General features: G+C 45.1%; 1 pseudogene; it reads left to right on the top strand.

The window, feature by feature from the left end:
• Positions 1–9397: 9397 nt before the first annotated feature.
• On the top strand, positions 9398–12899 carry LOC110525002 (fibroblast growth factor 5 pseudogene; annotated as a pseudogene).
• The last annotated feature ends 9648 nt before the right edge of the window (positions 12900–22547 follow it).

Below are 22547 nucleotides of genomic sequence, written 5' to 3'. Positions count from 1 at the left end.
GGTTACAGAGGACTTCTCTCTCAGCAGTCCGTCACTCTGTCTCTCTGTCTCTCTCTCTCTCGCGCTCTCTCTCTGTGTCTCTCTCTGTCTCTGTCCCTCTGTCTCTCTGTCTCTCTGTCTCTCTCTGTGTCTCTCTCTCTGTCTCTGTCCCTCTCTCTCTCTCTGTGTCTCTCTCTCTGTCTCTGTCTCTGTCCCTCTCTCTCTCTCTCTCTCTCTCTCTCTCTCTCTCTCTCTCTCTCTCTGTGTCTCTCTCTCTGTCTCTGTCCCTCTCTGTCTCTGTCTCTTTGGCTCTGTCTCTCTCTGTGTCTCTCTCTCTGTCTCTCTGTCTCTCTCTCTCTCTCTCTCTCTTTCTCTCTCTCTCTCTCTCTCTCTCTCTCTCTCTCTCTCTCTCTCTCTCTCTGTCATAGAACGGTATGCCTATCAAAAAAAACATTTGGAAGTTGGGGAGATGACATTACGTTTTTGGTGCTATCATTTGTGGAAATTATTCCAATGCTATTAATATGATGCCTGTATTTGGTGCCTTTTTAGTGATTAAAAACATTGAAACAGTTGATTGATTTCTGGTGTTCTCTGTAGTTTTGTGAGAATTCCAGTGTAGGATAAACCAGTAGTTAGACCAGTAGCTAGACCAGTAGTTAAATCAGTAGTAGGACCAGTAGTTAGAGCAGTAGTTAGAGCAGTAGTCAGACCAGTAGTTAGACCAGGAGCTAGGCCAGTAGTTAGACCAGTAGTTAGACCAGTAGCTAGACCAGTAGTTAGACCAGTAGCTAGACCAGTAGCTAGACCAGTAGCTAGACCAGTAGCTAGACCAGTGGTTAGAACAGTAGTTAGAACAGTAGCTAGACCAGTATATTGACCAGTAGCTTGACCAGTAGTTAGACCAGTAGCTAGACCAGTAGCTAGACCTGTAGCTAAACCAGTTAGACTAGTAGTCAGACCAGTATTTAGACTAGTAGTTAGACCAGTAGTTAGACTAGTAGTTAGACCAGTAGCTAGACCAGTGGTTAGACCAGTAGTTAGACCAGTAGCTAGACCAGTAGTTAGCCTCAAACGGATCTTCCCCCCTACACCTCAAACGTACCTTCTCCCCTACACCTCAAACATAACTTCTCCCCTACACCTCAAACATAACTTCCCCCCTACACCTCAAACATAACTTCCCCCCTACACCTCAAACATAACTTCCCCCCCTACACCTCAAACATACCTTCCCCCCTAAACCTCAAACATAACTTCCCCCCTACACCTCAAACATAACTTCCCCCCTACACCTCAAACATAACTTCCCCCCTACACCTCAAACATAACTTCCCCCCTACACCTCAAACATAACTTCCCCCCTACACCTCAAACATAACTTCCCCCCTACACCTCAAACATAACTTCCCCCCTACACCTCAAACATAACTCCCCCCCCTACACCTCAAACATAACTTCCCCCCCACACCTCAAACATAACTTCCCCCCTACACCTCAAACATAACTTCCCCCCTACACCTCAAACATAACTTCCCCCCTACACCTCAAACATAACTCCCCCCCTACACCTCAAACATAACTCCCCCCCCTACACCTCAAACATAACTTCCCCCCTACACCTCAAACATAACTTCCCCCCTACACCTCAAACATAACTTCCCCCCTACACCTCAAACATAACTCCCCCCCCTACACCTCAAACATAACTTCTCCCCTACACCTCAAACATAACTTCCCCCCTACACCTCAAACAGACCTCCCCACCCTACACCTCAAACATAACTTCCCCCCTACACCTCAAACATAACTTCCCCCCCACACCTCAAACATAACTTCCCCCCTACACCTCAAACATAACATCCCCCCTACACCTCAAACGTAAACCTCCCCCCTACACCTCAAACATAACTTCCCCCACTACACCTCAAACGTAAACCTCCCCCCTACACCTCAAACATAACTTCCCCCCCTACACCTCAAACATAACTTCCCCCCCTACACCTCAAACATAACTTCCCCCACTACACCTCAAACATAACTTCCCCCCCTACACCTCAAACATAACTTCCCCCCTACACCTCAAACGTAAACCTCCCCCCTACACCTCAAACATAACTTCCCCCACTACACCTCAAACGTAAACCTCCCCCCTACACCTCAAACATAACTTCCCCCACTACACCTCCAACGTAAACCTCCCCCCTACACCTCAAACATAACTTCCCCCCCTACACCTCAAACATAACTTTCCCCACACCTATGACGTAAACCTCCCCCCCAACACCTCAAACGTAAACCTCCTTCTACACCTCAAACAAAAGAAATAAGTGTTATAAACAAGCAATATATAAAATATAGTTTTGTGTTGTGAATAGGGCGTAGGCGAATGTTGTGCATTAACATGGGTTAGGAAAGTTATTTTCCGAGCTGTAATGTAATGTAATGTAAATGTGATTTGATGAATCTTGCTTAAGAGACACAACCGCTGAGATCGACTTGACCGCTGAGATCGACTTGACCGCTGAGATCGACTTGACCGCTGAGATCGGCTTGACCGCTGAGATCGGCTTGACCGCTGAGATCAACTTGAACGCTGAGATCAACTTGACCGCTGAGATCAACTTGACCCGCTGAGATCAACTTGACCGCTGAGATCAACTTGACCCGCTGAGATCAACTTGACTAGAGTTTCTGATCTCCAATCCCTTAGTCGATCTCATTCACTGGGTGCTTCAGGCTCCTGTTCTCTTATCACTTTGTAAAATCCTGTGGAGTCAAGAAGTTGTTCATGTTGTTTTTGATCTCCCCAGACACGGGACCAGCACCAGTCCACATCACTGTTGAAATGGCAACTTTATGGGTAAGAGATTACTAGTGGTGTATCATGATGTGTGCATTGATAACACAATATCTTCTAAATATAAATACACTCATAACAATCCTATTAATTAAGATATCGCTGTAAAAAAATATATACATAAAGAAAACATAATGTTGTATATCTACAGTACAAATAGATAGTTGAGAGGTGGGCCACCTCAGTTTTAATGGGCCCACTGCTGTACCATGGGATCGGGAACATCAAAAAATCTCTTCTCCACTGTTTTGCAATCTGTATGGCTCAGTTGTCACCATCCTGGTCCTCAAATGGAAACTGGTATTCTTTCCTATTTACGCTATTTTTATTCCTCTGCCAGTTGTGATCCTTTATATGGGGCAGACAAGACCAGTTCCCTACCTCCTCCCGCTGTCACCCTCCTCCAGTTTTGATCCTTTATATTGGGCAGACAGACCAGTTCCCTACCTCCTCCCGCTGTCCCCCTCCTCCAGTTTTGATCCTTTATATTGGGCAGACAGACCAGTTCCCTACCTCCTCCCGCTGCCACCTTTGTTGTAAAATAAATAAATGCATTTCTGAATACCATATTGTAGAAAACACAAGACTGTTTCCAACATGTTCTGGAATGTGTCCTTTAAAGGCACCAGAGATCATGGGCATTTGAAGGGTTCAATCTGCGATTTCTACAACAAGTTTTTAGACAATTTAATTGCATACCCATTGATTCCTGAAGAATAAAACTTAGAAATGTTTCATGAGCTTAGTTCAACCGTTGTACCCAATCAGAATCCTAAAATATAAACGTGCTTTTCTCCACTGTTTGTGAAACAGTGGGGGGGTTGGCCACTTTCTTTTGTTTGAACTGCAGACTGCCCCTTTAAAGCAGACTGCTCCATTTACACTCAACATGCAATTTCAAGATTCCCCACTAGAGGTCCTAATTCACTCAGGAGAGGCCTCCTCATAAGGGCCCTGCTGCAACTGTCAACTGTAACCAGGCCAGTAAGAGAACTAAGAATCAGCAAACTTGATGTAAGGATCCATGGGAATATCATGAAACATATACAGTGCCTTCAGAAAGTATTCACTCCTATTGAGTTGTTCCACGTTTTTTTGTGTTACAAAGTCGGATTAAAATGGATTTTATTGTCTTTTGTCAACGATCTACACAAAATACAACATAAATGTTCAAGCTCTGTCAAGTTGGCTGTTGATCATTGCTAGCCAGACATTCTCAAGTCCTGCCATAGATTTTAAAGTTGATTTTTAAGGAAAAACTGTTACTAGGCCACTCAGGAACATCAGTGTCGTCTTGGTAAGTAACTCCAGTGTATATTTGGCCTTGTGTTTTAGGTTATTGTCCTGCTGAAAAGTGGATTTGTCTCCAAGTGGCTGGTGGAAAGCAGACTGAACCAAGTTTTCTTCTAGAATTTTGCCTGTGCTTAGCTTGCTTCCTTTAATTTTTATCCTAAAAAAAATCCAAGTCCTTAACGATGACAAGCATACCAATAACATGATGCAGCCACCACCATGCCTAAAAATATGAAGAGTGGTACTCAGTGATGTGTTGTGTTGGATTTGCCCCAAACATAACGCTTTGTATTCAGGACAAAAAGGGAATTACTTTGTCATATGTTTTTGCAGTGTTACTTTAGTGCGTTATTGCACATTTCTGAACAGGTTTCCTTCTTTTTACTCTGTCATTTAGGTTAGTATTGTGGAGTAACTACAATGTTGTTGATCCATCCTCAGTTTTCTCCTATCACAGCTATTAAACTCTGTAACTGTTTTCAAATCACCATTTGCCCCATGGTGAAATCCCTGAGCAGTTTCCTTCCTCTCCGGCAACTGAGTTAAGAAGGACGCCTGTATCATTGTAGTGACTGGGTGTATTGATACACCATCCAAAGTGTAATGAATAACTTCACCTCAAAGGAATAGTCAATGTCTGCTTTTTATTTTTTATTTTTACTCATCTAGCGATAGGTGTCCTTCTCTGTGAGACTCACAAAAAGAAAACGCATATAAAACAATTATGAAAAATACTACTAACCTGCTTTTAGGAATACGACAATCAATTCACAACTAGTGGAAATTAGTATCTTGGCTATTGCCTTATTTAACTGAAACAAGTTCAACATATGCGTAAACTACATTTTGCACTTCTAACGTCTTACCAATTACAGAATTGATGCTCATTATGATGTAATCTACCTCATACTATGCAGATGAGTCACAGTGGCTGGTCTGCACAGGGAATTGTTTGAGCGGGAGAGTTGTGTTGAGTAGAATTGTTGTTTAAAACAGAACAGCTTGTTGGTTTGGCACACAGTAGCAGCTCCAGTGAGTCTTGCTGAATATAATTGTGTGCATCTGGTTAACTACTGATAAAGTCTTCCCATTGGTGCATCAGTTCCCAGCATTTTCTTCTTTTAAAAGGAACTTAAAACGCCTCAAATTAATGTGTCTCGTAAATACATTTTCCTTAAAAATCAACTTTAAAATCTATGGCAGGACTTGAGAATGTCTGGCTAGCAATGATCAACAGCCAACTTGACAGAGCTTGAACATTTATGTTGTATTTTGTGTAGATCGTTGACAAAAGACAATAAAATCCATTTTAATCCGACTTTGTAACACAAAAAAACGTGGAACAACTCAATAGGAGTGAATACTTTCTGAAGGCACTGTATATGTTTCATGATATTCCCATGGATCCTTACATCAAGTTTGCTGATTCTTAGTTCTCTTACTGGCCTGGTTACAGTTGACAGTTGCAGCAGGGCCCTTATGAGGAGGCCTCTCCTGAGTGAATTAGGACCTCTAGTGGGGAATCTTGAAATTGCATGTTGAGTGTAAATGGAGCAGTCTGCTTTAAAGGGGCAGTCTGCAGTTCAAACAAAAGAAAGTGGCCAACCCCCCCACTGTTTCACAAACAGTGGAGAAAAGCACGTTTATATTTTAGGATTCTGATTGGGTACAACGGTTGAACTAAGCTCATGAAACATTTCTAAGTTTTATTCTTCAGGAATCAATGGGTATGCAATTAAATTGTCTAAAAACTTGTTGTAGAAATCGCAGATTGAACCCTTCAAATGCCCATGATCTCTGGTGCCTTTAAAGGACACATTCCAGAACATGTTGGAAACAGTCTTGTGTTTTCTACAATATGGTATTCAGAAATGCATTTATTTATTTTACAACAAAGGTGGCAGCGGGAGGAGGTAGGGAACTGGTCTGTCTGCCCAATATAAAGGATCAAAACTGGAGGAGGGGGACAGCGGGAGGAGGTAGGGAACTGGTCTGTCTGCCCAATATAAAGGATCAAAACTGGAGGAGGGTGACAGCGGGAGGAGGTAGGGAACTGGTCTTGTCTGCCCCATATAAAGGATCACAACTGGCAGAGGAATAAAAATAGCGTAAATAGGAAAGAATACCAGTTTCCATTTGAGGACCAGGATGGTGACAACTGAGCCATACAGATTGCAAAACAGTGGAGAAGAGATTTTTTGATGTTCCCGATCCCATGGTACAGCAGTGGGCCCATTAAAACTGAGGTGGCCCACCTCTCAACTATCTATTTGTACTGTAGATATACAACATTATGTTTTCTTTATGTATATATTTTTTTACAGCGATATCTTAATTAATAGGATTGTTATGAGTGTATTTATATTTAGAAGATATTGTGTTATCAATGCACACATCATGATACACCACTAGTAATCTCTTACCCATAAAGTTGCCATTTCAACAGTGATGTGGACTGGTGCTGGTCCCGTGTCTGGGGAGATCAAAAACAACATGAACAACTTCTTGACTCCACAGGATTTTACAAAGTGATAAGAGAACAGGAGCCTGAAGCACCCAGTGAATGAGATCGACTAAGGGATTGGAGATCAGAAACTCTAGTCAAGTTGATCTCAGCGGGTCAAGTTGATCTCAGCGGTCAAGTTGATCTCAGCGGGTCAAGTTGATCTCAGCGGTCAAGTTGATCTCAGCGTTCAAGTTGATCTCAGCGGTCAAGCCGATCTCAGCGGTCAAGCCGATCTCAGCGGTCAAGTCGATCTCAGCGGTCAAGTCGATCTCAGCGGTCAAGTCGATCTCAGCGGTTGTGTCTCTTAAGCAAGATTCATCAAATCACATTTACATTACATTACATTACAGCTCGGAAAATAACTTTCCTAACCCATGTTAATGCACAACATTCGCCTACGCCCTATTCACAACACAAAACTATATTTTATATATTGCTTGTTTATAACACTTATTTCTTTTGTTTGAGGTGTAGAAGGAGGTTTACGTTTGAGGTGTTGGGGGGGAGGTTTACGTCATAGGTGTGGGGAAAGTTATGTTTGAGGTGTAGGGGGGGAAGTTATGTTTGAGGTGTAGGGGGGAGGTTTACGTTGGAGGTGTAGTGGGGGAAGTTATGTTTGAGGTGTAGGGGGGAGGTTTACGTTTGAGGTGTAGTGGGGGAAGTTATGTTTGAGGTGTAGGGGGGAGGTTTACGTTTGAGGTGTAGGGGGGAAGTTATGTTTGAGGTGTAGGGGGGGAAGTTATGTTTGAGGTGTAGTGGGGGAAGTTATGTTTGAGGTGTAGGGGGGGAAGTTATGTTTGAGGTGTAGGGGGGGAAGTTATGTTTGAGGTGTAGGGGGGAGGTTTACGTTTGAGGTGTAGTGGGGGAAGTTATGTTTGAGGTGTAGGGGGGAGGTTTACGTTTGAGGTGTAGGGGGGATGTTATGTTTGAGGTGTAGGGGGGAAGTTATGTTTGAGGTGTGGGGGGGAAGTTATGTTTGAGGTGTAGGGGGGAAGTTATGTTTGAGGTGTAGGGTGGGGAGGTCTGTTTGAGGTGTAGGGGGGAAGTTATGTTTGAGGTGTAGGGGAGAAGTTATGTTTGAGGTGTAGGGGGGGGAGTTATGTTTGAGGTGTAGGGGGGAAGTTATGTTTGAGGTGTAGGGGGGAAGTTATGTTTGAGGTGTAGGGGGGAAGTTATGTTTGAGGTGTAGGGGGGGGAGTTATGTTTGAGGTGTAGGGGGGGAGTTATGTTTGAGGTGTAGGGGGGAAGTTATGTTTGAGGTGTAGGGGGGAAGTTATGTTTGAGGTGTAGGGGGGAAGTTATGTTTGAGGTGTGGGGGGGAAGTTATGTTTGAGGTGTAGGGGGGGGAGTTATGTTTGAGGTGTAGGGGGGAAGTTATGTTTGAGGTGTAGGGGGGAAGTTATGTTTGAGGTGTAGGGGGGAAGTTATGTTTGAGGTGTAGGGGGGAAGTTATGTTTGAGGTGTAGGGGGGAAGTTATGTTTGAGGTGTAGGGGGGAAGTTATGTTTGAGGTGTAGGGGGGAAGTTATGTTTGAGGTTTAGGGGGGAAGGTATGTTTGAGGTGTAGGGGGGGAAGTTATGTTTGAGGTGTAGGGGGGAAGTTATGTTTGAGGTGTAGGGGGGAAGTTATGTTTGAGGTGTAGGGGAGAAGTTATGTTTGAGGTGTAGGGGAGAAGGTACGTTTGAGGTGTAGGGGGGAAGATCCGTTTGAGGCTAACTACTGGTCTAGCTACTGGTCTAACTACTGGTCTAACCACTGGTCTAGCTACTGGTCTAACTACTAGTCTAACTACTGGTCTAACTACTAGTCTAAATACTGGTCTGACTACTAGTCTAACTGGTTTAGCTACAGGTCTAGCTACTGGTCTAGCTACTGGTCTAACTACTGGTCAAGCTACTGGTCAATATACTGGTCTAGCTACTGTTCTAACTACTGTTCTAACCACTGGTCTAGCTACTGGTCTAGCTACTGGTCTAGCTACTGGTCTAGCTACTGGTCTAACTACTGGTCTAGCTACTGGTCTAACTACTGGTCTAACTACTGGCCTAGCTCCTGGTCTAACTACTGGTCTGACTACTGCTCTAACTACTGCTCTAACTACTGGTCCTACTACTGATTTAACTACTGGTCTAGCTACTGGTCTAACTACTGGTTTATCCTACACTGGAATTCTCACAAAACTACAGAGAACACCAGAAATCAATCAACTGTTTCAATGTTTTTAATCACTAAAAAGGCACCAAATACAGGCATCATATTAATAGCATTGGAATAATTTCCACAAATGATAGCACCAAAAACGTAATGTCATCTCCCCAACTTCCAAATGTTTTTTTTGATAGGCATACCGTTCTATGACAGAGAGAGAGAGAGAGAGAGAGAGAGAGAGAGAGAGAGAGAGAGAGAGAGAAAGAGAGAGAGAGAGAGAGAGAGACAGAGAGACACAGAGAGAGACACAGAGAGAGACAGAGCCAAAGAGACAGAGACAGAGAGGGACAGAGACAGAGAGAGAGACACAGAGAGAGAGAGAGAGAGAGAGAGAGAGAGAGAGAGAGAGAGAGAGAGGGACAGAGACAGAGACAGAGAGAGAGACACAGAGAGAGAGAGAGGGACAGAGACAGAGAGAGAGACACAGAGAGAGACAGAGAGACAGAGAGACAGAGGGACAGAGACAGAGAGAGACACAGAGAGAGAGCGCGAGAGAGAGAGAGACAGAGAGACAGAGTGACGGACTGCTGAGAGAGAAGTCCTCTGTAACCATGGACCACATCAACAAACACAGGATCAGGTAAGAGACATCTGAAACTAACCAGTACATCTAACTAATCTAAAGTAGCTTCCTCTTCCTGCTTGCAGAGAGAGAGAGAAAGAGAGAGAGACAGAAAGAGAGAGAGACAGAGAGAGAGAGAGACGGACATGTTTCCCATGCCAATAAAGCCCCTTGAATTGAATTGAATTGAGAGAGAGAGAGAGAGAGAGAGAGAGAGAGAGAGAGAGTGTTCATGTAGTAGTAATTGCACTTGAGTATACACGGTGCACACAAAACATTAGGAACACCTGCTCTTTCCATGATATAGACTGACCAGGTGAATCCAGGTGAAAGCTATGATCCCCTATGATCCCCTATATCCACTTCAATCAGTGTAGATGAAGGGAAGGAGACGGGTTAAAGAAGGATTTTTAAGCCTCCAGACATTTGAGACATGTGTGCCATTCAGAGGGTGAATGGGCAAGACAAAATATTTAAGTGCCTTTGAACGGGGGATGGTAATAGGTGCCAGGCCACACCGGTTTGAGTGTGTCAAGAACTAGAACGCTGCTGGGTTTTAGACGCTCAACAGTTTCCCGTGTGTATCAAGAATGGTCCACCACCCTTTGGGTCCACCACTCAAAGGACATCCAGGGTCCAGCATCCCTGTGGTCCAGCATCCCTGTGGTCCAGCATCCCTGTGGTCCAGCATCCCTGTGGTCCAGCATCACTGCTTTTAAAACCCAACATATTGAGGCTGTTCTGAGGGCAAAAGGGGGTGACACTCATTAGGAAGGTGTTCCCTAATGTTCTCTACACTCAGTGTATATAATAAACACACTACTATTTCAGTTGTGGACAACGGATCACAACTCACCGTAGGCCTGAATCCTAACATTCTTTCTATGAATTGACAGCATGATGAATGAAAGTGGAGTTCGGATTGGGGGCATTAGTGTGTTCAACACTTTCATAGCAGTTGTGGCAATGCAATTATGAAGCAGAGATATATCTGAACTATTTAAACTATTCAAGACAATCTGCAGAAAAAGTCCCTGAGCTACCTAGCGTACATTGATCATTTTGCCGATGTTAGCTACCTAGCGTACATTGATCATTTTGCCGATGTTAGCTACCTAGCGTACATTGATCATTTTGGCGATGTTAGCTACCTAGGGTACATTGATAATTTTGCCGATGTTAGCTACCTAGCGTACATTGATCATTTTGGCGATGTTAGCTACCTAGCGTACATTGATAATTTTGGCGATGTTAGCTACCTAGGGTACATTGATAATTTTGGCGATGTTAGCTACCTAGGGTACATTGATCATTTTGGCGATGTTAGCTACCTAGCGTACATTGATCATTTTGGCGATGTTAGCTACCTAGCGTACATTGATCATGTTGGCGATGTTAGCTACCTAGCGTACATTGATCATTTTGGCGATGTTAGCTACCTAGCGTACATTGATCATTTTGGCGATGTTAGCTACCTAGCGTACATTGATCATTTTGGCGATGCTAGCTACCTAGCGTACATTGATCATTTTGGCGATGTTAGCTACCTAGGGTACATTGATAATTTTGGCGATGTTAGCTACCTAGCGTACATTGATCATTTTGGCGATGTTAGCTACCTAGCGTACATTGATCATTTTGGCGATGTTAGCTACCTAGCGTACATTGATCATTTTGGCGATGTTAGCTACCTAGCGTACATTGATCATTTTGGCGATGTTAGCTACCTAGCGTACATTGATCATTTTGGCGATGCTAGCTACCTAGCGTACATTGATCATTTTGGCGATGCTAGCTACCTAGCGTACAGTGATCATTTTGGCGATGTTAGCTACCTAGCGTACATTGATCATTTTGCCGATGTTAGCTACCTAGCGCACATTGATCATTTTGGCGATGTTAGCTACCTAGCGTACAGTGATCAGTTTGGCGATGTTAGCTACCTAGCAGCGCACATTGATCATTTTGGCGATGTTAGCTACCTAGCGTACATTGATCATTTTGGCGATGTTAGCTACCTAGGGTACATTGATCATTTTGGCGATGTTAGCTACCTAGCAGCGCACATTGATCATTTTGGCGATGTTAGCTACCTAGCGTACATTGATCATTTTGCCGGTGTTAGCTACCTAGTGTACATTGATCATTTTGCCGTTGTTGTTGAAAAACAAGGCAGCAGATTTCACCTGACTGATCCCAAAGTCTCTGGTCGTGAGGGAGGGAGTGACGGCGGGGAGGGAGAGAAAGAGAGAAATAAATAAGTCCTAGTAAACATTATACACTGTTTACTGATCTATCTTGGTACTGAAGAGTTGGTGAGGAGGTAGAGATCATAAATCTAGCTATGCCACACTCTGTCTAACCATACCATACAGGTTATTATATCTGGTGGGAGCTCTGTCTAACCATACAGGTTATTATATCTGGTGGGAGCTCTGTCTAACCATACAGGTTATTATATCTGTTGGGAGCTCTGTCTAACCATAACATACCATACAGGTTATTATATCGCTTGTGGGCATCCTTGGGTACTTACTACATGTTGTCGTTTCCCACCAAAGGTATTTTTAGGCTTAGTTAAGAATGTCTTGAGATCGTTGGATCAGAAATGTCAAATCAAGTGCTTCGTTTGTTTGAAACACTGTACAGACGTTTTATAAAGCATACCGAGGAAATGAACAGGAAACTAGGGTTTAATAGAGCTTGTCTTTCTAAGATCCTTGGTGACTGACTGCTCTCATCTCCCAAAGGAAGTCCCAGCTCAGATGGAGAGGGGTAGGATTGAGTATAGAGATGGATCGTAGAGCAGGGGGATATGTACGGTAATACTGTATGTGCTGGCTGGGGTGCTTGTTAATGTTGAATAATTTTTTTACATTGGGGAAATTGAGACATTCATTTTGTGTAACCGTTGTGTAACTGCGGTGTAATCGTTGTGTAACCGTTGTGTAACCGTTGTGCAATCGTTGTGTAACCGTAGTGTAATCGTTGTGTAACCTCTGTGTAATCATTGTGTAATCGTTGTGTAATCGTTGTGTAACCGTTGTGTAATCGTTGTGTAACCGTTGTGTAATCGTTTAGATCTCTGTAACATTATGTTTGTTTGTGTTTTCCAGGAGCGATTCACGGACGACTGTAGGTTCTGGGAGCGTTTCCAGGAGAGCAGTTACAACACTTATGCCTCGGTGTTGCACCGGAACCACCGGACGGGACGGGACTGGTACGTGGCCCTGAACAAGAGAGGAAAATCTAAGATGGGCTCCAGCCCCAGGGTCAAATCCCAGCACGTTTCCACGCACTTCCTCCCCAGGCTCAGTGTGCACAACCTGCAGAGCGTTCGTGGTTTCACCATCACCGACAGGAGCAAAGAGAGGAGGAAAAAACAGGCGCCACTGCTCAAACCGCCCTCACAACCATACAGGGATGTTAATTCAGAGACACGGAAGAGGGTGCAGACTGTCAAGTACTGGCCCAAGTTTCGGTTTGGATAGACTACGAAGTGATGAGGGAGGAAGTAATACAAACTGTATGTGTGTTATATGGATTGACAGGATGGATTACTGGCCAACGTAAACATGGACATGACACCTGTTGTCCTCAACAACAACAACAACAATCGCTGAACTTTTACTTTCCGTTATTTCAAAGCATTCCAGATGTCATAAAATAGTGAGTTAAAAACCTAAGGGCTGTAACATGCAGTCATTAAGCTTTGTGATTGTAAGGCTATGATGGTTACAATGGTTGTACAGCTATGATGGTTACAATGGTTGTACAGCTATGATGGTTACAATGGTTGTACAGCTATGATGGTTACAATGGTTGTACAGCTATGATGGTTACAATGGTTGTACAGCTATGATGGTTACAATGGTTGTACAGCTATGATGGTTACAACTGCTTCCGAAGGTGGTCCCCTTCGGGCCAATTAAAAACACAATATGCGATAACTAGTTCATATATAGTTAGAACCACAATATGCGATAACTAGTTCATATATAGTTAGAACCACAATATGCGATAACTAGTTCATATATAGTTAGAACCACAACATGCGATAACTACTTCATATATAGTTAGAACCACAACATGCGATAACTAGTTCATATATAGTTAGAAACACAACGTGAGATACATTACATTATCAAAAGACACCTGCTCATCAAACATCTCATTCCAAAATCATGGGCATTAAAATGGAGTTGGTCCCCCCCTTTGCTGCTATAACAGACTCGATTTCCACTAGATGTTGGAACATTGCTGCAGAGACTTGCTTCCGTTCAGCCATAAGAGCATTAGTGAGTTCAGGCACTGATGTTGGGCGATTAGGCCTGGCTCGCAGTTGGCGTTCCAATTCATCCGAAAGGTGTTCGATGGGGTTAAGGTCAGGGCTCTGTGCAGGCCAGTCAAGTTCTTCCACACCGACAAACCATTTCTGTATGGACCTCGCTTTGGGCATGGGGGGCATTGTCATGCTGAAACAGGAAAGAGCCTTCCCCAAACTGTTGCCACAAAGTTGAAAACACAGAATCGTCTAGAATGTCATTGTATGCTGTAGCGTTAAGATCTCCCTTCACTGAAACTAAGGGGCCTGAACCATGAAAAACATCCCCAGACCATAATTCCTCCTCCACCAAACTTTACAGTTGGCACTATGCATTGGGGCAGGTAGCGTTCTCCTGGCATTCGCCAAACCCAGATTCGTCCAGATGGTGAAATGTGATTCATCACTCCAGAGAACGTGTTTCCACTGCTCCAGAGTCCAATGGAGGCGAGCTTTACACCACTCCAGCCGACGCTTGGCATTGCACATGGTGATGTTAGGTGTGCGGCTGCTCAGGTATGAAAACCCATTTCATGAAGCTCCTGATGAACAGTTAGTGTGCCGAAGTTTCTTCCAGAGGCTTCAACATTTGTTTGTTGTTTTTTTTATGTTTTACAGTTTGTCTTTACTGGTGTACGAGAGGACTTTGTCTTTTTCAGATAAGTCACAAAGATACATTTTTCTGTCGTTTTTTTTATCCATGAAATATAAACAAATAATATGTAATGTGACTAAAGGTAATTATATTGGTTGCTATGTAATGTGACTAAAGGTAATTCTATTGGTTGCTATGTAATGTGACTAAAGGTAATTCTATTGGTTGCTATGTAATGTGACGAAAGGTAATTCTATTGGTTGCTATGTAATGTGACTAAAGGTAATTCTATTGGTTGCTATGTAATGTGACTAAAGGTAATTCTATTGGTTGCTATGTAATGTGACTAAAGGTAATTCTATTGGTTGCTATATTTGTATATATACAGTGGGGCAAAAAAGTATTTAGTCAGCCACCGATTGTGCAAGTTCTCCCACTTAAAAAGATGAGAGAGGCCTGTAATTTTCATCATAGGTACACTTCAACTATGACAGACAAAATGAGGAAAGAAAATCCAGAAAATCACATTGTAGGATTTTGAATGAATTTATTTGCTAATTATGGTGGAAAATAAGTATTTGGTCACCTACAAACAAGCAAGATTTCTGGCTCTCACAGACCTGTAACTTCTTCTTTAAGAGGCTCCTCTGTCCTCCACTCGTTACCTGTATTAATGGCACCTGTTTGAACTTGTTATCAGTGGGAGAACTGACTAAATACTTTTTTTGCCCCACCTGCAGCTATATTTTACTAACAGTATTTATGAAACAAAGGATATACATTGAGAATCAATAGTTATTTTTATCAAGCTAATTCCGATTTAGGATTTAGGAAATGTATGCATGTATGTATGTATCCTACCCACTTCTCAGTCGTTGGTATTCACACCTACCTTATGCAGGTGTGTAACAGACTTTACAGGCGTGGTTCCCTTGTGTGTGCTGGATACATGTAATTCAACCTGCTGAAAACCCTCCCACTTGCTGGCCAACAGATGTTCTTGTGGAGTTTTTATTCAATAGGGGTTTTCAGTACATTTCTCTTAAGCCATCCTTTCGATGACAGACTCACTAGAGTACAGTCGTGGCCAAACGTTTTGAGAATTACGTGAATATTAATTTTCACAACGTCTGCTGCCTCAGTTTGTATAATGGCAATTTGCATATTCTCCAGAATGTTATGAAGAGTTGTCAGATGAATTGTAATTAATTGCAAAGTCCCTCTTTGCCATGCAAATGAACTGAAACGCAAAAAAAATATTTACACTGCATTTCAGCCCTGCCACAAAAAGACAAGCTAACATCATGTCAGTGATTCTCTCAGTAACACAGGTCTGAGTGTTGACAAGGACAAGGCTGGAGATCACTCTGTCATGCTGATTGAGTTCGAATAACAGACTGGAAGCTTCTAAGGGAGGGTGGTGCTTGGAATCATTGTTCTTCCTCTGTCAACCATGGTTACCTGCAAGGAAACACGTGCCGTCATCATTGCTTTGCACAAAATGGGCTTCACAGGCAAGGATATTGCTGCCAGTAAAATAGCACCTAAATCAACCATTTATCGGACCATCAAGAACTTCAAGGAGAGCGGTTCAAGTGTTGTGAAGAAGGCTTCAGGGCACCCAAGAAAGTCCAGCAAGCGCCAGGACCGTCTCCTAAAGTTGATTCAGCTGCGGGATCGGGGCACCACCAGCACAGAGCTTGCTCAGACACTGAAGCAGCAACTTTGTGGACATTAATATTTGTGTCATTCTCAAAACTTGTGACCAACGACGGAGAGAACGGGTTCAGAATATAAGCATCAAGGAAAGAGAGCCATCTATGCATATTGGTCTCAGTTTCAGCACCAACTAGTACAGTTTTAAATACTCTGATCTTGCATTTTAGGGTTAGGAAGGTTTGTATGAATCATTAAATGTCACGTTCTGACCTCTATTTCCTTTGTTTTTGTATTTATTTAGTATGGTCAGGGCGTGAGTTGGGTGGGCAGTCTGTTTGTTTTTCTATGTTTTGGTCTAGTTCTATGTTCGGCCTGATATGGTTCTCAATCAGAGGCAGGTGTTCGTCATTGTCTCTGATTGGGAACCATATTTAGGTAGCCTGGGTTTCACTGTGTGTTTGTGGGTGATTGTTCCTGTCTTTGTGTTTGCACCAGATAGGGCTGTTTTTGTTCTCACGTTTCTTGTTTTCGTTAGTTTTGTTCATGTATAGTGTCTTCATTAAAATACGATGAACAACCACCACGCTGCGTTTTGGTCCGCCTCTACTACACAACAAGAGAACCGTTACAGAATCACCCACCGCAACAGGACCAAGCGGCGTGGTAACGGGCAACAGCGGCACAAGGAGGAATGGACTTGGGATGATGTGTTGGACGGCAAGGGTTGCTACACATGGGAGGAGATCCTGGCGGGAAAGGATCGCCTTCCATGGGAACAGGTGGAGGCAGCGAGGAGAGCAGAGGCAGTCGGAGAGAGGAGCCGGCGATATGAGGGAACACGGTTGGCAAGGAAGCCCGGGAGTCAGCCCCAAAAATTTCTTGGGGGGGGGCTAACAGGGAGTATGGCTACGCCAGGTAGGAGACCTGAGCCAACTTCCTGTGGTTACCGGGGGGCTAGAGAGACCGGGCAGGCACCGTGTTATGCTGTGGAGCGCACGGTGTCCCCAGTGCGGGTGCACAGCCCGGTGCGGTACATTCCAGCTCCGCGTATCGGCCGGGCTAGAGTGGGCATCGAGCCAAGTGCCATGAAGCCGGCTCTACGCATCTGGTCTCCAGTGCGTCTCCTTGGGCCGGCTTACATGGCACCAGCCTTGCGCACGGTGTCCCCGGTTCGCCTGCATAGCCCAGTGCGGGCTATTCCACCTCGCCGCACTGGCAGGGCGACCGGGACCATTCAACCGGGTAAGGTTGGGCAGGCTCGGTGCTCAAGAGCTCCAGTGCGCCTGCACGGCCCGGTCTATCCATCACCACCTCCACGCACCAGCCCTCCGGTGGCAGCTCCCCGTACCAGGCTGTCTCTCCGGCCCATCCTTGCAGGGGCTCTCTCCTCTCCAGCGCTGCCGGAGTCTCCCGCCTCTCCGGCGCTACCAGAGCCTCCCTCCTCTCCAGCGCTGCCGGAGTCTCCCGCCTGTCCGGCGCCTCTGCCGGAGCCTCCCGCCTATCCGGCGCCTCTGCCGGAGCCTCCCGCCTGTCCGGCGCCTCTGCCGGAGCCTCCCGCCTGTCCGGCGCCTCTGCCGGAGCCTCCCGCCTGTCCGGCGCCTCTGCCGGAGCCTCCCGCCTGTCCGGCGCCTCTGCCGGAGCCTCCCGCCTGTCCGGCGCCGCTGCCGGAGCCTCCCGCCTGTCCGGCGCCGCTGCCGGAGCCTCCCGCCTGTCCGGCGCCGCTGCCGGAGCCTCCCGCCTGTCCGGCGCCGCTGCCGGAGCCTCCCGCCTGTCCGGCGCCGCTGCCGGAGTCTCCCGCCTCTCCGGCGCTACCAGGGCCTTCCTTTTCTCCAGCGTTGCCGGAGCTTCCCGTCTGCCCAGCGCCAGCTGAGCTTCCCGTCTGCCCAGCGCCAGCTGAGCTTCCCGTCTGCCCAGCACCAGCTGAGCCTCCCGTCTGCCCAGCGCCGCCAACGCCGCCCGTCTGCCCAGCGCCGCCAACGCCGCCCGTCTGCCCAGCGCCGCCAACGCCGCCCGTCTGCCCAGCGCCGCCAGTGCCGCCCGTCTGCCCAGCGCCGCCAGTGCCGCCCGTCAGCCCAGCGCCGCCAGTGCCGCCCGTCAGCCAGGGGCCGCCAGTGCCGCCCGTCAGCCAGGGGCCGCCAGTGCCGCCCGTCAGCCAGGGGCCGCCAGTGCCGCCCGTCAGCCAGGGGCCGCCAGTGCCGCCAGTCAGCCAGGGGCCGCCGGTGCCGCCAGTCAGCCAGGGGCCGCCAGTAAGCCAGGGGCCGCCAGTGCCGTCAGTCAGCCAGGGGCCGCCCGAGCAGCTGCCCCTCTGTCCAGAGCAGCTGTCGCCCCTCTGTCCCGAGCAGCTGCCGCCCCTCTGTCCCGAGCAGCTGCCGCCCCTCTGTCCCGAGCAGCTGCCGCCCCTCTGTCCCGAGCAGCTGTCCCTCTGTCCCGAGCAGCTGTCCCTCTGTCCCGAGCAGCTGTCCCTCTGTCCAGAGCAGCCATCGCCCCTCTGTCCCGAGCTGCTATCGCCCCTCTGTCCCGAGCTGCTATCGCCCCTCTGTCCCGAGCTGCTATCGCCCCTTTGTCCCGAGCAGTTGTCCCTCTGTCCCGAGCAGCTGCTTCACCTCTGTCCCGAGCTGCCCCTCTGTCCCGAGCAGCCCCTCTGTCCAGTGGGGTCATTGAGAGGGGTGGTCATGGTGAGTAAGCCAGGGAGGCGGACAATAAGGCGGACTAAGACAATGGTGAAGTGGGGTCCGCGTCCCGCGCCAGAGCCGCCACCGCGGACAGACGCCCACCCAGACCCTCCCCTATAGGTCAAGGTTTTGCGGCCGGAGTCCGCACCTTTGGGGGGGGGTACTGTCACGTTCTGACCTCTATTTCCTTTGTTTTTGTATTTATTTAGTATGGTCAGGGCGTGAGTTGGGTGGGCAGTCTGTTTGTTTTTCTATGTTTTGGTCTAGTTCTATGTTCGGCCTGATATGGTTCTCAATCAGAGGCAGGTGTTCGTCATTGTCTCTGATTGGGAACCATATTTAGGTAGCCTGGGTTTCACTGTGTGTTTGTGGGTGATTGTTCCTGTCTTTGTGTTTGCACCAGATAGGGCTGTTTTTGTTCTCACGTTTCTTGTTTTCGTTAGTTTTGTTCATGTATAGTGTCTTCATTAAAATACGATGAACAACCACCACGCTGCGTTTTGGTCCGCCTCTACTACACAACAAGAGAACCGTTACATTAAAAAAGAACACGTTTAGAGAGTCTTTATGACAAAATATATATATATATTGATTAGTAAAATACACAGTGGTTTGATTCATCCTGAAAAGTTGTCATATTCAAGTTCAACCGTGAAATATTGGAAGGTGGAAAAGTGTATAATATGGGGTTGAACAATAGTCCTATAAATCTACCTGAATAATCATCACTAACCATGGAATTTTATGACAACAGTCTAGTCGTTGTGAACCGTGCGCTCCAGGTTTAACCTGCTGTCTGGGTTCCATAATGATTCAACTAGACTCCATGTCCCAAATTACTACACAACATTAGCCTAGTGCTATCCACCAATGCTAGCATCCCTCAGGAACTTCTACACAGACGTGACAGAGGAAATATAGGTCAACGGATATGGAATGATGCAAAATTGTAAACTACATATTGAAGAAAACTAACATTATAGTGACAGTTATAAATTGTTTGTGGGTATTACTGATGGTGGCTCCCGATAATGGCTAATATTTAACATCATACAAATGTTTTTTTTTTAAAGTAAAACGGAGAAAATCCTGGGCATATAATCAAACCATTGTAAAGTACATCAACTCGTCATGTTAAGCCTACGGAAGCCTATAGCTTCCAAATTTCATCCACGACAAATTACGAGGGCACACAATTAGAATTCTGAATAACGGCAACAGCTTTTTATATTTTCTAACTTCACTGTGGAACAAAACATGTCATGTTGATATGATTTTCAGTTCTCTTCCATATGACCGGTATCACATTCGTCTCCAGGGATCATAATATTTTTTTTTTAACACAATCCCCTTCGCCAAACTCATTCACCTATCTCTTATCTGTAGCTCTATTATTCATTTATACATTTCACGGAGAATGGTGTTATTTCTATCTGGAAAAAATTAAGTAGATACTTTTTTTCACTTGGTACAAGAAGGTTCGCTCGACCTTTATTCATGGTTTCCTGGCGCGTAAAGGTGGTAGAATGAGGGCAAGATCAGAATACGGCATATCTGTAGACACACCTCCATCTATTCTAACTCCACCCCCGAAGGAAACAGCGGGGTGAATAACATGTTCATGGTATAAAAAATATGCAGAGAGAGAAAAGTGCATTAAAAAATTGAATTACATTTCCGTTTATGCACGCTTAACTCAGATTGAAATCAGTCCCTATGCAATTATATTTATGCCTGATATTTGTTTTAGATGGTTTATTGTACTGTATTGAAGTGTATTGTACTGTATTAAAGTGTATTGTACTGTATTGACGTGTATTGTACTGTATTAAAGTGTATTGTACTGTATTGAAGTGTATTGTACTGTATTCAAGTGTATTGTACTGTATTAAAGTGTATTGTACTGTATTGATGTGTTTTGTACTGTATTGAAGTGTATTGTACTGTATTAAAGTGTATTGTATTGAAGTGTATTGTACTGTATTGAAGTGTATCGTACTGTACAGTAGTGTATTGTACTGTATTAAAGTGTATTGTACTGAAGTGTATTGTATTGAAGTGTATTGTATATAAGTGTATTGTACTGAAGTGTATTGTTCTGTATTGAAGTGTATTGTACTGTATTAAAGTGTATTGTACTGTATTAAAGTGTATTGTACTGTATTAACGTGTATTGTACTGTATTGAAGTGTGTTGTACTGTATTAAAGTGTATTGTACTGTATTAAAGTGTATTGTACTGTATTAAAGTGTATTGTACTGTATTAAAGTGTGTGTGAATGTGGTGAAACATGGCATACATATCAGAAAGTTGTCCGATTTTAAACATATGAGTTGAATGTGTTGTTCTGAATGACGATCAAAAATAAATATAGTAAAAATCCTTATCACTACGTAGGTGATGATTGGCTAGCTAACAGAAGCCAGGTTACTACGTAGCTAATGATTGGCTAACAGAAGCCAGGTTACTACGTAGCTAATGATTGGCTAACAGAAGCCTTATTACTACGTAGCTAATGATTGGCTAGCTAACAGAAGCCAGGTTACTACGTAGGTAATGATTGGCTGGCTAACAGAAGCCAGGTTACTACGTAGGTAATGATTGGCTAACAGAAGCCTTATTACTACGTAGCTAATGATTGGCTAGCTAACAGAAGCCAGGTTACTACGTAGGTAATGATTGGCTAGCTAACAGAAGCCAGGTTACTACGTAGGTAATGATTGGCTAGCTAACAGAAGCCAGGTTACTACGTAGGTAATGATTGGCTAGCTAACAGAAGCCAGGTTACTACGTAGCTAATGATTGGCTAACAGAAGCCAGGTTACTACGTAGCTAATGATTGGCTAGCTAACAGAAGCCAGGTTACTACGTAGCTAATGATTGGCTAGCTAACAGAAGCCAGGTTACTACGTAGGTAATGATTGGCTAGCTAACAGAAGCCAGGTTACTACGTAGCTAATGATTGGCTAACAGAAGCCAGGTTACTACGTAGCTAATGATTGGCTAACAGAAGCCAGGTTACTACATAGCTAATGATTGGCTAGCTAACAGAAACCAGGTTACTACGTAGCTAATGATTGGCTAACAGAAGCCAGGTTACTACATAGCTAATGATTGGCTAGCTAACAGAAGCCAGGTTACTACGTAGCTAATGATTGGCTAACAGAAGCCAGGTTACTACGTAGCTAATGATTGGCTAGCTAACAGAAACCAGGTTACTACGTAGCTAATGATTGGCTAACAGAAGCCAGGTTACTACGTAGCTAATGATTGGCTAGCTAACAGAAACCAGGTTACTACGTAGCTAATGATTGGCTAACAGAAGCCAGGTTACTACGTAGCTAATGATTGGCTGGCTAACAGAAGCCAGGTTACTACGTAGCTAATGATTGGCTGGCTAACAGAAGCCAGGTTACTACGTAGCTAATGATTGGCTAACAGAAGCCAGGTTACTACGTAGCTAATGATTGGCTAGCTAACAGAAGCCAGGTGTGGCTGGCAGCACAGTACGGTGTCACACAGTACTGCCATTGTTCTCCAGCTGGAGAATATAGTCACATCTCTGAGTGATGCTCAGCTTCTTACCGAATTGGATTAGTATCCCATGCAACTCACCATCGTGGTTCTGGTGGTTTCCCCCTCCCCTCCCCGCTCCCTCGTACCTCATTGCTAGACAGGAAACGGTTTTTCCAACACTTAACGAGGAGATCCAATCAACTCCGACACCACAGCTGGCTTTCGTCCATTCGCCTTGCAGCCTCTTCAGGGTGGGCCAATCAGCATCTGAACAGACAGGTGGAATCAGATCGTTGAAAACGTGCGTTTAGTATCCAACCCCATGTTTCAAAACTGGGTTTTGCAGGTTGGAATCACAAGTCCAAGTGAGGGT

Source organism: Oncorhynchus mykiss, chromosome 6 (genome assembly GCF_057628025.1).
Source record: "Oncorhynchus mykiss isolate SJ-2025 chromosome 6, ASM5762802v1, whole genome shotgun sequence".
Classification (NCBI taxonomy): Eukaryota; Metazoa; Chordata; class Actinopteri; order Salmoniformes; family Salmonidae; genus Oncorhynchus; species Oncorhynchus mykiss.
This window is presented reverse-complemented; position numbering and strand designations above follow the sequence as displayed.